Consider the following 15640-nt stretch of genomic DNA (forward strand, 5'->3'; position numbering starts at 1 on the left):
CTATTTCCATTTTTAATTCCTTCAACTGTTTGATTGTGTTTTCCTGGAATTCTTTCAGGGATTTTTGCGATTCCTCTCTGTAGGCTTCTACTTGTTCTCTAAGAGAGTTCTTTATGTCTTTCTTGAAGTCCTCCAGCATCATGATCAAATATGATTTTGAAACTAGATCTTGCTTTTCTGGTGTATTTGGATATTCCGTGTTTGCTTTGGTGGGAGAATTGTGCTCCGATGATGCCATGTAGCCTTGGTTTCTGTTGCTTGGGTTCCTGCGCTTGCCTCTCGCCATCAGATTATCTCTAGTGTTACTTTGTTCTGCTATTTCTGACCGTGGCTAGACTGTCCTATAAGCCTGTGTGTCAGGAGTGCTGTAGACCTTTTTTCCTGTTTTCTTTCAGCCAGTTATGGGGACAGAGTGTTCTGCTTTCGGGCGTGTAGGTTTTCCTTTCTACAGGTCTTCAGCTGTTCCTGTGGGCCTGTGTCTTGAGTTCACCAGGCAGGTTTCTTGCAGGGGAAAAGTTGGTCCTACCTGTGGTTCCAAGGCTCAAGTTTGCTCGTGGGGCACTGCCTAAGTCCTCTCCGCGTCGGCAGCAACCGGGAAGATCTGCGCCCCTCTTTCCGGGAGCCTCCGTGCACCAGGGTTCCAGATGACGTTTGGTGTTTTCCTCTGGCGTCTGGATGCGCACAGAGTGCAGTCTCTTCTGGTCTCCCAGGTGTGTCTGCCTCTCTGAAGGTTCACCTCTCCCTCCCACGGGATTTGGGTGCAGAGAACTGTTTATCCGGTCTGTTTCCTTCAGGTTCCGGCGGTGTCTCAGGCGCAGGGGTCCTGCTGCTCCCGGGCCCTCCCCTACGGGAATCCAGAGGCCTTATACAGTTGCCTCTTGGGCCAGTGATGTGGGCAGGGGTGGGCAGTGTTGGTGGTCTCCTCCGCTCTGCAGCCTCAGGAGTGCCCACCTGTTCAGGCGGTGAGGTCTCTCTCCCACGGGGTTTGGGAGCAGAGAGCTGCTGCGGGCCGGGATCCGCGGGTGTGGGACTTCTGGTGAACACAGGAAGTGCCCGGTCCTAGAGGAATTTTGCCTCTGTGTGTCCTGAGTTCACCAGGCAGGTTTCTTGCAGGGGAAAAGTTGGTCCTACCTGTGGTTCCAAGGCTCAAGTTTGCTCGTGGGGTACTGCCTAAGTCCTCTCCGCGGCGGCAGCAACCGGGAAGATCTGCGCCCCTCTCTCCGGGAGCCTCCGTGCACCAGGGTTCCAGATGACGTTTGGTGTTTTCCTCTGGTGTCTGGATGTGCACGTAGTAACAGTTTTCAATCCCACCAATAATGGAGGAGTGTTCCTCTTTCTCTACATCCTCACTAGCATCCGTTGTCACCTGAGTTTTTGATCTTAGTCATTCTGAGTGGTGTGAGGTGTAATCTCAGGCTTGTTTTGATTTGCATTTCCCAGATGATTAAGGATGCTGAACATTTCTTTAGGTGCTTCTCAGCCATTTGATATTCCTCAGCTGTGAATTCTTTGTTTAGCTCTGTACCCCATTTTTAATAGGGCTATTTGGCTCTCTGGAGTCTAACTTCATGTGTTCTTTGTGTATTTTGAATATTAGTCTTATATCAGATGTAGGATTGGTAGAGATCTTTTCTCAATCTGTTGGTTGCTGTTTTGTCCTAGTGACAGCGTCCTTTGCCTTACAGAAGCTTTGCAGTTTTATGAGGTTCCATTTGTCAATTTTTGATCTTAGAGCAAAAGCAATTGGTGTTCTGTTCAGGAAATTTTCCTTAGTGCCTATGTGTTCGAGACTCTTCCCCATATTTTCTTCTATTCGAGATATCTGGTTTGATGTGGAGGTCTTTGATCCAATTGGACTTATGCTTTGTACAGGGCAATAAGAATGGATCACTTTGCATTCTTCTACATGCTGATCTCCAGTTGAACTAGCACCATTTGTTAAAAATGCCATCTTCTTTCCATTGGATGGTTTTGGCTACTTTGTCAAAAATCAAATGACCATAGGTGTGTGAGTTCATTTCTGGGTCTTCAATTCCATTCCACTGATCTATCTCCTGTCTCTGTACCAATACCATACAGTTTTTATCACTATTACGCTGTAATATATGCTTGAGGTCAGGGATGGTGATTCCCCTAGAAGTTCTTTTATTGTTGAGGATAGTTTTAGCTATACTGTTTTTTTTTTTTGTTATTCCAAATAAATTTGCAAATTGTTCTTTCTAACTGTATGAATTGGAATTTTGATGGGGATTTTATTGAATCTGTAGATTGGTTTTGGTAAAATGGCCATTTTTACTATATTAATCCTGCCAATCCATGAGCATGGGAGATCTTTCCATCTTCTGAGAGCTTCTTCAGTTTTTTTTTCGTCATAGAATTGAAGTTCTTATCATATAGATCTTTCACTTGCTTGGGTAAAGTCACACTGAGGCATTTTATAGCATTTGGGTATTCCTTAGAGGACTGTTCAGTTTCCTTGAGAGTGTAAGCTTTCTGTTGTTTCTCTTGTTAATATCCAGCTTTAATCCATGGTTGCCTGATAGGATTCAGGAATTTGTTTTAGTTTTAGTTTTAATTTAATTTAATTTATTTTTTCTTATTTGTTCTTTTTTACTTTGCAGTGTTTAATATTCCTTCTCCCCACCCCTGTATACTTGGTTTGTGACCAATTACGTAATCAATTTTGGAGAAGATTCCTCAAGATGCTGAGAAGAAGGTATATTCTTTTGTGGTTGGATATAATTTTCTGTAAATATCTGTTAGGTCCATTTGAAGCATAACATCTGTTAATTTCATCATCTGTCTCTTTTTGTTATTGTTGTTGTTTTGTTTGGGTTTTTTTCTGGATGATCTGTCCATTGGTGAGAGTGAGACATTGAGGTCTCTCACTGTCAGTATGTGAGGGTCAACAAGTGATCTAAGCTGTACTTATGTTTCTTTAGATACTTGGGTGTCCTTGTATTTACGACGTAGATGTTATAAATTGAAATGTTATCTTGGTAGATTTTTTCCTTTGATGAATATGTAGTGTGCTACCCTACCTTTTCTGATTAGTTTTGGTTTGAAGTATATTTTGTCAAATAGTAAAATGGTACATCAGCTTGCCTCTTATGTCCGTTTACATAGAATATCTTTTCCAAGTCTTTACTCTAAGGTAATGTCTATCTTTGTTGCTGAGGTATGTTTCTGGGATGCAGAAGAAGAAATGTTCCAGTTTTTGCATTTATTCTGTTAGTCTATGTCCTTTTCTTGGGGAATTGAGATTGTTTCTGTTGAGAGATATCAATGCCTATTGATTGATGTTTCCTGTTACTTGTTGTTGTTTGCGCTGGTTGTGGTATGTGAGTGTGTAAGTGTGTGAGTGTATGTGTATTTTTGTGTGTGGGTAGGGGGTGGGTGCTTCCCTTATTCTGAATTTCCTGGTGTTCAATATTTATTCCTTGTGTTTTCATGGGTTGTTGTTAACTTCTTGGCATTGATATTTTTATTCTAGCAGTTTCAATAGGGCAGGATTTGGAGAGAGATATTGCTTAAATTTGGTTATAAGATAGATTTTCTTAATTTTTCCATCTATGTTGATTGAAAGTTTTTCTGGGTATAGTAGTGTGGTTTGGCATCTGTGTTCTAATAAATTCTGCAGCACATTTATCCATGCCCTCTGGTCTTGAGAGTTTTCATTGAGAAATTATATGTAATTATATTAAGTGTGTCTTTATATATTATTTGTTCTTTTTTACTTTGTAGTGTTTAATATTCCTTCTCCCCACCCCTGTATGCTTTGTGTTTTGATTATTATGTGTTGAAGGGATATTGTTTCCAGGTCTAATCTATTTGGTGTTCTATATGCTTTTTGTACCTTGATATGCATCTCCTTTGTTAGGTTATTTTATTTATTTACATTTGAATTGTTATGTCCCTTCTTAGTTTTCTCTTTGCAAATCCCTTATTCAACTCTCCCTCCTCTGCTTCGATGAGCTACCCCATCCATCCCCTTCCACCTCACCACCTTAGCAGTCCCCTATCCTGGGACATCATCAAGCCTTCACAGGATTAATGACCTCCCTCCCACTAATACTAATAAGGTCATTCTCTGCTTCATATGCAGCTAGAGCCATGGGTCACTCCATGTGTATTCTTTGGTTGGTGGTTTAATCCTTGGGAGCTCTGGGGGTGGTGGTGTCTGGTTGGTTGATACTGTTGTTCTTCCTATGTGGTTTCAAAACCCTTCAGCTCCTTCAGTCCTTCCCTTAATTCATCCACTGGGGAACCTGTGCTCAGTCTAATGGTGGGCTGCAAGCATCCACATCAGTATTGATAAGACTGTGCAGAGCCTCTCAGGAACAGCTATACCAGTCTCCTGTCATCGAATACTTGGCATCAGCAATGGTGTCTGAGTTTAGTGTCTGCCGACGGAATGGATCCCCAGATGGGGCAGTCTCTGTATGGCTTTCCTCTCAGACTCTATTCTTTGTCCCTATATTTCTTTTAGACAGGAACAATTCTGGGTTAATATTTTTGATATAGGTGTGTGTCCCCATCCCTCCATTGGAGGCCATGACTAACTTCTGGATACAACTCAGATCATATGATGCTCAAGAAAAAGGAAGACCAAAGTATGGATGATTCAGTACTACTTAGAAGGGAAAACAAAATAATCATGGGAGATAGAGGGTGAGAGGGACTTGGGAGTGGAGAAAAGGGGGACAGGATCAGGTATGGGTGGAGACGGGGGGAGATGTACAGAGGGTCAGAAAATTGAACAGAGGTATGTAGCAATGGGGGATGGGCAACTGGGGGTAGCCACCATGAAGTTCCAATGGCCAGGAAAACAAGAGGCTACCAGGACTCAATGGGATAACATTAGCTGAAATGCCCAAAAAGGGGGAGAGAGAACCTGTAGAGTCCTTATTATTCCTACATTTGGTCTCTTCATAATGTCCTAGGTTTCCTGGCTGTTTTGTGTCAGGAGGTTTTTTAGAATTAACATTCTCTTTGACTGATATATTTATTTCTTCTATTGTACTTGATATTTTCTATTCCTTCCTCACTTTGCTTTTTGTTTTTTGTTTTTTATTTTTAGTCTATTTCCATTTTTAAATCTTGAAAAGTTTTATTTATTTCCTCTCACTCTGTTTTTCTAGATTTCTTTAACTGATTTATTACTTTTCTTCTACTCTTCTTGGTGTCTTTTCTGTATTTCTTTAATGGATCTATTTATTTACTCTTTAAAGACCTCTATCATACTTAAGCAGAGTGCTTTAAGTTTTTTTTTTCTTGTGTTTCAGCTATGTTGGAATATGAAGGCCTTCTATGGTCAGGTTGCTGGGTCCTAGCTGAGATATATTGTCCTGCCTCTTAGTTATTTTTATTTTAAGCTGGCATATAGGCAGCTTAAGATCGAGAAGATTACAGTTTATGTACTTATATTTTCTTTTGTCTTGTTGAGTAGGCATTTTGCTCCTTGGTTTCTGTTTCTTCTCTGGATATTAGGAGACTGTGTATTGCCTGGTAGGAAATTTTCTGTGGACCCAATATGATGTGACCACTGATGGTTCCAGGTACAATGTGTTTCTGGGAATTGGGAATTTACCCTTAGGAATGGAGATTGGCTAGGGGTCTGAGGGATTTCTCAGGAGGGAGAAAAACAGAGTGTTCTACCAGGATCTGCTTATTTTGTCTTTTCAAAATGGGAGCAGGGTGTGAAGAGAAGTTATCCCAGAGTGTTTGTTATAGAGCTGCAGATGATCTGGAGTAACAGAACGAGTAGGGTAGATCTCCAGTCTGCCTACTTGCTTCCCTGGCAAGCATGGCCTGTTGGTTAGCAGGGAGTGCCTTGCTGGAGTTGGTAGCTGAGGTAAAGCAATGGGTGGGGGTCATTTAGGAGAGGAAGGTCTGTGGAGACCACAGGAGATATGGGCAGTAACAAAATGAGGAAGGATGCACCAAGTGCTCTGTTGCAGAACTAGGAGTAAGACTGGAAAATTGGACTTGGAAGAGAATAGAGAGTGGTGAAAGTTAGCTTCTCTGTTTTCCTGGCCTGCTTATCTGGTATGTTCCCAGGGAATGCTTAATGGTGTTGGAGATTGAAATGATGGGATAAGTTTGTAGAAGGAAGATTTGGAGATCTTCATGATCCACTGGCGGTAGAGTCAGAAAGGAAAGGGAGACCACAACCGGTCTTCTACAGCAGAGATATGGATGGGACTGGGGATTGGATCTGAAGGAGCAGAAGGAGAAGGGAAGATCTGTAGTCAGCCTGTCTGCTTCCTGTCAGGAGTGTGAACTATTTTCTTTTTTCAGGAAAATGATTTGTTAAGCATGAGACATTTAAATTATTTGTTTGTTTGTTTGTTTGTTTTTGAAGACAAGGTCTCATTGTGTAGACCTGGCTTGACTGGATCTTGCTTTGTAATGCAGGCTGGCCTTGAGCTCCCAAAAATCCTCCTGCTTTGGCCTAGAGTGTTTGGGCTTAAAGATGTGCCACAATGCCTGGCTACATTTAAACATTTTAAAGAATCTTGAACGGTTTTAAATATGTATGTTTAAAATATTTTTAAGTTTTCACAAACCTTTCCTGCCCAATTTTACCTGATTAGTGTTCTGAATATACTATTTTAAAGTGTCATTCCCATGTTCCATAATTTTAGTGGTTTCTTTTTTCATCTTGTTTGAGTTAATATTTATGTTTTTCATTTGTCCTTTTTCAAAAGTTCCTTTAGTCTGTACACCTTATGTAGACTTTTCCCAGTTCTTTTGATTGTCTAAAAATCACACTGCTTTAGCTTATTCGTGTACCTTACCCCATCTGCAGGAGATGATCTCTACTTTTAGGTTTAAGGGAATTCCATGTTCCTGTAGTAGGAAGAAAAATTGCCTACAGAATGTCATGGATTTTGTTTAAAATTTATGTGTCTAGGAAGTCTGTGGCTTATGAACATTGAGTAAAATTTTATAGTATCTTAAGACTTTAGGTACAGGGTATAGGAAGTCTGCCTTACTTTCCCTTTCAAATGCTTAGTTTGAAACTCTCTGGCTCTGGCATTTTGTACAGTTTCAACTCAGCTTGAAACAATGAATGTAGCATATCTGATTGTAAGCAGTTGATCCCCAGACATGTTTATTGATGGCACTATCAAGGAAAACAGCATACTGACATACAATACAAAGAAACTTGGCAGACTTTATAGTGGCAATTCAATTTTGGCATTTATATTGGTAAAAACAGATTATGAGGCTTAGTGTAGCTGAAACCTTATTTAAGCTCACAAATGTCTGATTTGATCAGTTGGTATTGCAGTGAGAGCAACACCTCTATCTCTAGGAATTCCTCTATGCAGTTTATACTAATGCTAGAGTTTGTGCTTTACTGTGAGTCTGTGTTACGTAATTGAATCTTTTCTTCCCAGATTGACCCCATTCAAAAGATTCTCCTGAGTCACCATGCCCTGCAGTACAGTATAAAAAAATTTAAATGAACAGTGACACTTAGTGGCTAGAAATATTCATTGCAGTTCTTTTCTGTATGATTCTTCATTAATGTGCCCCCATGCTAATAAAGCAAATGATACCAAAACTTAAGTCTTCTTGGCAAAGTAATATATAGTATTTGAAGTGTTGTTGGTTTTGCAGCAGCTGTCATTCCATACCAATTCATTTAGTTAAAAAGCAAACAGGTGGCTCACACATATTGTTTTTACTACATAAATTTTAAAATTGTCTTCACTCTTATTGAAATAAGTGAGGCATTTTTGCTGTTGATTTTAGCTTACAAGAAGAATATGTAACAGTACAATGAAGACATTGTTAAGATTACTGTTCAAAGAGCTTTCTTTCTTTCAAGCAGGAGTCTATTTTTCTAAATATGAACAAGCACTTTAAATTAAATAAGTAACATATGTTTATACCTATGATACTAAAGAAAAAGCCAGATCCGTGATTTCAGTGTCCCCAGTCAACCCTTTTGTTTTGCTTGGTATTATGGCATACATAAAGTTTAATTACAGTGAGATTTTGAAGTGTTTACTTTAAAATCAAGAGTTTATTCCTTTAAGGTTAAAATTTCCATCATTTTATGTTTATAGATTTATTTTTGAACTTTAGGGAAGGCGTTGGGATAGTAATTATGTTTTATTTTTTTGTAAAATGAAAGGATTTTATCTTGCATGAGGTTAATGAATTTTTAAGTCTCTTAAGGCACTGTGATTGGAAAGCAATTCAAAATATAGCTTTCTGCTAGTTTCATACACAACAGAGAGATAATATAAAAAATATAATGGATTTTCTGACAGAACTTAACTGTGGGGTAGGAAGGAGAGGCAATACAGTAGTCATGTACAATGTTCTGACCTCTCCCCATTTCACTCAGTATTGAAGATTGAATTCAGGGATTCATATTTGGTATACATGTGCTGGACCACTGACCTACACTATTGTCCCACCTTCCTCTTCCTTTTTTTAAAATCGGATATTTTAAATTTACATTTTAAATGATATCCCCTTTCCTGGTTCGCATCAGGAAACCCGCTATCCCATCCCCCCTACAACTACTTCTTCACCTACTTCTTTTTTTTTGATTTCTTTTATATAAGTGCTTTTATACAGATAATAAATTCATTTAAAATGTTCCTACAGCTTTTTTTTACTTTTATTACTTTTTTAATAACTTAAGTATTTCTTATTTACATTTCGAGGGTTATTCCCTTTCCCGGTTTCTGAGCCAGCATCCCTCTAACCTCTCCCACTCCCCTTCTTTATGGGTGTTCCCCTCCCCATCCTCCCCCCATTGCCACCCTCCCCCCAACAATCACGATCACTGGGGGTTCAGTCTTAGCAGGACCAAGGGCTTCCCCTTCCACTGGTGATCTTACTAGGATATTCATTGCTACCTATGAGGTCAGAGTCCAGGGTCAGTCCATGTATAGTCTTTAGGTAGTGGCTTAGTCCCTGGAAGCTCTGGTTGCTTGGCATTGTTGTTCATAAGGGGTCTCGAGCCCCTTCAAGCTTTTCCAGTTCTTTCTCTGAATCCTTCAACGGGGGTCATATTCTCAGTTCAGTGGCTTGCTGCTGGCATTCTGTATTCTGTACTGTGTCTCTCAGGAGCGATCTAAAACCGGTTCCTGTCGGCCTGCACTTCTTTGCTTCATCCACCTTGTCTAATTGGGTGGCTGTATATGTATGGGCCACATGTGGGGCAGGCTCTGAATGGGTGTTTCTTCTTTCTCTGTTTTAATATTTGCCTCTCTATACCCTGCAAAGGGTATTCTTGTTCCCCTTTTAAAGAAGGAGAGCATTCACACTTTGATCATCCTTCTTGAGTTTCATGTGTTCTATGCATCTAGGGTAATTCAAGCATTTGGGCTAATAGCCACTTATCAATGAGTACATACCATATGTGTTTTTCTGTGATTAGGTTACCTCACTCAGGATGATATTTTCCAGTTCCAACTATTTGCCTATGAATTTCATAAAGTCATTGTTTTTGATAGCTGAGTAGTATTCCATTGTGTAGGTGTACCACATTTTCTGTATCCATTCCTCTGTTGAAGGGCATCTGGGTTCTTTCCAGCTTCTGGCTATTATAAATAAGGCTGCTATGAACATAGTGGACCACGTGTATTTTTTATATGTTGGGGCATCTTTTAGGTATATGCCCAAGAGAGGTATAGCTGGATCCTCAGGTAGTTCAATGTCCAATTTACTGAGGAACCTCCAGATTGATTTCCAGAATGGTTGTACCAGTCTGCAATCCCACCAACAATGGAGGAGTGTTCCTCTTTCTCCGCATCCTCGCCAGCATCTGCTGTCACCTGAGTTTCTGATCTTAGCCATTCTCACTGGTGTGAGGTGAAATCTCAGGGTTGTTTTGATTTGCATTTCCCTTATGACTAAAGATGTTGAACATTTCTTTAGGTGTTTCTCAGCCATTCGGCATTCCTCAGCTGTGAATTCTTTGTTTAGCTCTGAACCCCATTTTTTAATAGGGTTATTTGTCTCCCTGCGGTCTAACTTCTTGAGTTCTTTGTATATTTTGGATATAAGCCCTCTATCTGTTGTAAGATTGGTAAAGATCTTTTCCCAATCTGTTGGTTGCCGTTTTGTCCTAACCACAGTGTCCTTTGCCTTACAGAAGCTTTGCAGTTTTATGAGATCCCATTTGTCGATTCTTGATCTTAGAGCATAAGCCATTGGTGTTTTGTCAGGAAATTTTCTCCAGTGCCCATGTGTTCGAGATGGTGCCCTAGTTTTTCTTCTATTAATTTGAGTGTATCAGGTTTGATGTGGAGGTCCTTGATCCACTTGGACTTAAGCTTTGTACAGGGTGATAAGCATGGATTGATTTGCATTCTTCTACATGTTGACCTCCAGTTGAACCAGCACCATTTGCTGAAAATGCTATCTTATTTCCATTGGATGGTTTTGGCTCCTTTGTCAAAAATCAAGTGACCATAGGTGTGTGGGTTCATTTCAGGGTCTTCAATTCTGTTCCATTGGTCTATCTGTCTGTCTCTGTACCTATACCATGCAGTTTTTATCACTATTGCTCTGTAATACTGCTTGAGTTCAGGGATAGTGATTCCCCCTGAAGTCCTTTTATTGTTCAGAATAGTTTTAGCTATCCTGGGTTTTTTGTTATTCCAGATAAATTTGGAAATTGTTCTAACTCTTTGAAGAATTGGATTGGTATTTTGATGTGGATTGCTTTTAATCTGTAGATCGCTTTTGGTAAAATGGCCATTTTTACTATATTAATCCTGCCAATCCATGAGCATGGGAGATCTTTCCATCTTCTGAGATCTTCTTCAATTTCTTTCTTCAGAGTCTTGGAGTTCTTATTGTACAGATCTTTTACTTGCTTGGTTAAAGTCACACCGAGGTACTTTATATTATTTGGGTCTATTATGAAGGGTGTTGTTTCCCTAATTTCTTTCTCAGCTAGTTTCTCTTTTGTGTAGAGGAAGGCTACTGATTTATTTGAGTTAATTTTATACTCAGCCACTTTGTTGAAGTTGTTTATCAGCTTTAGTATTTCTCTGGTGGACCTTTTGGGATCACTTAAATATACTATCATATCATCTGCAAATGGTGATATTTTGACTTCTTCTTTTCCAATCTGTATCCCCTTGATTTCCTTTTGTTGTCTGATTGCTATGGCTAGAACTTCAAGAACTATATTGAATAAGTAGGGAGAGAGTGGGCAGCCTTGTCTAGTCCCTGATTTTAGTGGGATTGCTTCAAGTTTCTCTCCATTTAGTTTAAAAGTTGGTTCTTTGAGAAAATCAACAAGATAGATAAACCCTTAGCCAGACTAACGAGAGGACACAGAGAATGTGTCTAAATTAACAAAATCAGAAATGAAAAGGGAGACATAACTACAGATTCAGAGGAAATTCAAAAAATCATCGGATCTTACTATAAAAGCCTATATTCAACAAAACTTGAAAATCTACAGGAAATGAACAATTTCCTAGACAGATACCAGGTACCGAAGTTAAATCAGGAACAGATACACCAGTTAAACAACCCCATAACTCCTAAGGAAATAGAAGCAGTCATTAAAGGTCTCCCAAACAAAAAGAGCCCAGGTCCAGACGGGTTTAGTGCAGAATTCTATCAGACCTTCATAGAAGACCTCATACCAATACTATCCAAACTATTCCACAAAATTGAAACAGATGGAGCACTACCGAATTCCTTCTATGAAGCCACAATTACTCTTATACCTAAACCACACAAAGACCCAACAAAGAAAGAGCACTTCAGACCAATTTCCCTCATGAATATCGATGCAAAAATACTCAATAAAATTCTGGCAAACCGAATCCAAGAGCACATCAAAACAATCATCCACCATGATCAAGTAGGCTTCATCCCAGGCATGCAGGGATGGTTTAATATATGGAAAACCATCAACGTGATCCATTATATAAACAAACTGAAAGAACAAAACCACATGATCATTTCATTAGATGCTGAGAAAACATTTGACAAAATTCAACATCCCTTCATGATAAAAGTCCTGGAAGAATAGGAAGTCAAGGCCCATACCTAAACTTAGTAAAAGCTATATACAGCAAACCAGTTGCTAACATTAAACTAAAGGGAGAGAAACTTGAAGCAATCCCACTAAAATCAGGGACTAGACAAGGCTGCCCACTCTCCCCCTACTTATTCAATATAGTTCTTGAAGTTCTAGCCAGAGCAATCAGACAACAAAAGGAGGTCAAGGGGATACAGATAGGAAAAGAAGAAGTCAAAATATCACTATTTTCAGATGATATGATAGTATATTTAAGTGATCCCAAAAGTTCCACCAGAGAACTACTAAAGCTGATAACTTCAGCAAAGTAGCTGGTTATAAAATTAACTCAAATAAATCAGTAGTCTTCCTCTACACAAAAGAGAAACAAGCCGAGAAAGAAATTAGGGAAATGACACCCTTCATAATAGACCCAAATAATATAAAGTACCTCGGTGTGACTTTAACCAAACAAGTAAAACATCTGTACAATAAGAACTTCAAGACACTGAAGAAAGAAATTGAAGAAGACCTCAGAAGATGGAAAGATCTCCCATGCTCATGGATTGGCAGGATTAATATAGTAAAAATGGCCATTTTACCAAAAGCAATCTACAGATTCAATGCAATCCCCATCAAAATACCAATCCAATTCTTCAAAGAGCTAGACAGAACAATTTGCAAATTCATCTGGAATAACAAAAAACCCAGGATAGCTAAAGCTATCCTCAACAATAAAAGGACTTCAGGGGGAATCACTATCCCTGAACTCAAGCAGTATTACAGAGCAATAGTGATAAAAACTGCATGCTATTGGTACAGAGACAGACAGATAGACCAATGGAATAGAATTGAAGACCCAGAAATGAACCCACACACCTATGGTCACTTGATTTTTGACAAAGGAGCCAAAACCATCCAATGGAAAATAGATAGCATTTTCAGCAAATGGGGCTGGTTCAACTGGAGGTCAACATGTAGAAGAATGCAGATTGATCCATGCTTATCACCCTGTACAAAGCTTAAGTCCAAGTGGATCAAAGACCTCCACATCAAACCAGACACACTCAAACTAATAGAAGAAAAACTAGGGAAGCATCTGGAACACATGGGCACTGGAAAAAATTTCCTGAACAAAACACCAATGGCTTATGCTCTAAGATCAAGAATCGACAAATGGGATCTCATAAAACTGCAAAGCTTCTGTAAGGCAAAGGACACTGTGGTTAGGACAAAACGGCAACCAACAGATTGGGAAAAGATCTTTACCAATCTTACAACAGATAGAGGGCTTATATCCAAAATATACAAAGAACTCAAGAAGTTAGACCGCAGGGAGACAAATAACCCTATTAAAAATGGGGTTCAGAGCTAAACAAAGAATTCACAGCTGAGGAATGCCGAATGGCTGAGAAACACCTAAAGAAATGTTCAACATCTTTAGTCATAAGGGAAATGCAAATCAAAACAACCCTGAGATTTCACCTCACACCAGTGAGAATGGCTAAGATCAAAAACTCAGGTGACAGCAGATGCTGGCAAGGATGCGGAAAAAGAGGAACACTCCTGCATTGTTGGTGGGATTGCAGACTGGTACAACCATTCTGGAAATCAGTCTGGAGGCTCCTCAGAAAATTGGACATTGAACTGCCTGAGGATCCAGCTATACCTGTCTTGGGCATATACCCAAATGTGCCCCAACATATAAAAAAGACACGTGCTCCACTATGTTCATTGCAGCCTTATTTATAATAGCCAGAAGCTGGAAAGAACCCAGATGCCCTTCAACAGAGGAATGGATACAGAAAATGTGGTACATCTACACAATGGAATACTACTCAGCTATCAAAAACAGTGACTTTATGAAATTCGTAGGCAAATGGTCGGAACTGGAGAATATCATCCTGAGTGAGCTAACCCAATCACAGAAAGACGTACATGGTATGCACTCATTGATAAGTGGCTATTAGCCCAAATGCTTGAATTACCCTAGATGCCTAGAACAAATGAAACACAAGATGGATGATCAAAATGTGAATGCTTCACTCCTTCTTTAAAAGGGGAACAAGAATACCCTTGACAGGGAAGAGAGAGGGAAAGATTAAAACAGAGACTAAAGGAACACCCATTCAGAGCCTGCCCCACATGTGGCCCATACATATACAGCCACCCAATTAGACAAGATGGATGAAGCAAAGAAGTGCAGACCGACAGGAGCCGGAGGTAGATCGCTCCTGAGAGACACAGCCAGAATACAGCAAATACAGAGGCGAATGCCAGCAGCAAACCACTGAACTGAGAATATGACCCCCATTGAAGGAATCAGAGAAAGAACTGGAAGAGCTTGACGGGGCTCGAGACCCCATATGTACAACAATGCCAGACAACCAGAGCTTCCAGGGACTAAGCCACTACCTAAAGACTATACATGGACTGACCCTGGACTCTGACCTCATAGGTAGCAATGAATATCCTAGTAAGAGCACCAGTGGAAGGGGAAGCCCTGGGTCCTGCTAAGACTGAACCCCCATTGAACTATACTGTTGGGGGGAGGGTGGCAATGGGGGGAGGGTTGGGAGGGGAACACCCATAAGGAAGAGGAGGGGGGAGGGGGATGTTTGCCCGGAAACCGGGAAAGGGAATAACACTCGAAATGTATATAAGAAATACTCAAGTTAATAAAAAAAGGGGGGGGGGACAAAAATATTCATAGGAGGGGATATTCAGGCAGTTTGGAGCAGAGACTGAAGGAATGGCCATTCAGAGTACCTGTGGCCCATCTATATACAACCACCAAAACTAAATACAATTGATGAAGCCAAGAAGGGCATACTGACATGAACCGGATATAGATGACTCCTGAGAGACACAGCCAGAGCATGTCAAATACAGAGGTGAATGCTAGCAGCAAACTATTGACTTGAGAATTAGATCGCCATTAGAGGAGTTAGAGGAAAGAATGAAGGAGCTGAAGAGGTTTGCAATCAGACCAAGGGTTTACAGCAATACCAACCAACCGGAGATTCCAGGGAATAAACCAGTACCCAAAGACTATCCATGGATAGACCCATGGTTCCAGCTGCATATTAGCGGAGGATGGCCGTGTTTGACCCCAGTGGAAGGAGAAGCTCTTGTTTCTGCCAATGTTGGACCTCCAGTGTAGGGGAATGTCAGTGCGGTGGCGGGAAGAGGGTATGGATGGGGAGGGGCAATCTCTAGAGAAGAAGGGGAGGGGGAAGGGATAGGGGGCTTATGTCTGGAAAAACAGGAAAGGGAATAGTATTTTAAGTGTAAATAAAAAAATATCCAATAAAAGAAAAAAAGAAAAATTTTCATTACTTGACAACAATCCAAAGAAACTGTTTTAAAAAAGTCTTACTTGTTCTTTGTATAATCAATTACATTACCTGCTGGAAGTAACTTTTCATGTACCTAAAGAAATAAAATTTGGCAGATGGATGTATTTCACTTTGCAGAATTTGGGAAACTAAAATGTGTATATCATACCATTGATATATTTAAGATTTCAATAGGCTTCTGCTCTGAGTTCTGAAAAGGCTGATTCTGTAATTCTACATTTCTTGCAAGTGATGCTTATCATGGTGAAACCTTTACAAATTTAGA

The sequence above is a fragment of the Rattus norvegicus genome, chromosome 3 (genome assembly GCF_021556685.1).
Source record: "Rattus norvegicus strain SHRSP/BbbUtx chromosome 3, alternate assembly SHRSP_T2T, whole genome shotgun sequence".
Lineage (NCBI taxonomy): Eukaryota > Metazoa > Chordata > Mammalia > Rodentia > Muridae > Rattus > Rattus norvegicus.